This window comes from Camelina sativa, chromosome 5 (genome assembly GCF_000633955.1).
Source record: "Camelina sativa cultivar DH55 chromosome 5, Cs, whole genome shotgun sequence".
Classification (NCBI taxonomy): Eukaryota; Viridiplantae; Streptophyta; class Magnoliopsida; order Brassicales; family Brassicaceae; genus Camelina; species Camelina sativa.
The window spans coordinates 16,636,442-16,637,622 of record NC_025689.1 but is presented as its reverse complement, the minus strand read 5'-3'; the positions used below and the strand labels follow the sequence as shown (position 1 = coordinate 16,637,622).

Sequence of the window (1,181 nt, the reverse complement as noted above, 5' to 3'; positions counted from 1 at the left end):
TTTTTTTTTTTTTTTTTTTTTTTGATTTAGACACAGTCAGTCAGACACACACTCTCCCTTTCACTAAATTGATTAAAACAAAAACTTCGCTTTTCAAAGTCAAAATACTTTTTTTTGACAGATCTTGTTAGAAGGTTAACAGACAAACAAAAATTAGAAAAGTTATTGAGGGTGATTGTTGGAATAAAAAAACCACCAGTAGAAATCAAAGACAAAAAAAATAATAATAATAATAATGCATCAGACATCATAGTCAGCAGATGAACAAATAATTGACACAAACAAATTAATGAATTAAAAGAAGTTCTATCCGGGAAGTGTCTTTAGTCAACTGGTTAAAGTACCATCTGTGCGACCGATTTCACCAGAGTTCAACACTATGAATTCTCCGAAACTAGTTCAAGAGTCACAGTCGCGGCATAAATTTTTTCTTTTAAAAGCTTGTTAAAGCTAATAAAATGACCATAAGAATATCAAATAATATGATTAAATTACTTTGACTTTAATAAAAAAATAAAAAGTAAAATTATTAGATTTATTTGTATGTTTACAAAGTTCTAGCACTGAAATTTATCTTTTTTCCTTTAGAAATATAATCAAGTTTTGTACAAGGGGCAGAAAAGGCATGGTATCATATATGTATATATACCGACCAGCAACAAAAAACAAATTTATATGATGTATTAAAATTTTCCCATTATATTTTGTTATCATTGTTGTATTTTGTTATCATTTTGTTATTATATTAGTGTTCTTAAAAGTGTTTTAGGCGTCCGCCTCTGCCCCGTCTAGGCGCTAAACGCTATATTATCGTCTAGATAACCGCTTTAACCGTTTAAAATTGTAGTATCGCTATTTCAGTATATTTTAAAAAAAATTAATTATACAAATTTAATATTTATAAGTTTTACTTCTATAAACATAATTATAAATGTTTAATATGTTGTTTAAAATTAATTGAAATAATGTTTTTGTCTATTTTTTTTACAATTGAATTTTTTCATTCTTCTTATACATATTTTTGTATAATTATATTATAATATCATATATATATATATAATGGTTTATGGCGTAAACGTCTAAACCGCTAGAAATCGCCTAGATTCCTATTAAGCGTTCTAAACGCTAGGCGTTGGATCACCGCAAATCTAACGCCTAGCACTTTCTTGAACATTGTATAT

General features: G+C 27.0%; 1 protein-coding gene across 2 annotated transcripts in view; it reads right to left on the bottom strand.

Annotated features, from left to right (window-relative positions):
• The window catches only part of LOC104787065 (homeobox-leucine zipper protein HDG3-like), a 6,549-nt gene that overhangs the window by 4,055 nt on the left and 1,313 nt on the right, over positions 1-1,181 (bottom strand). The window lies entirely within an intron of this gene.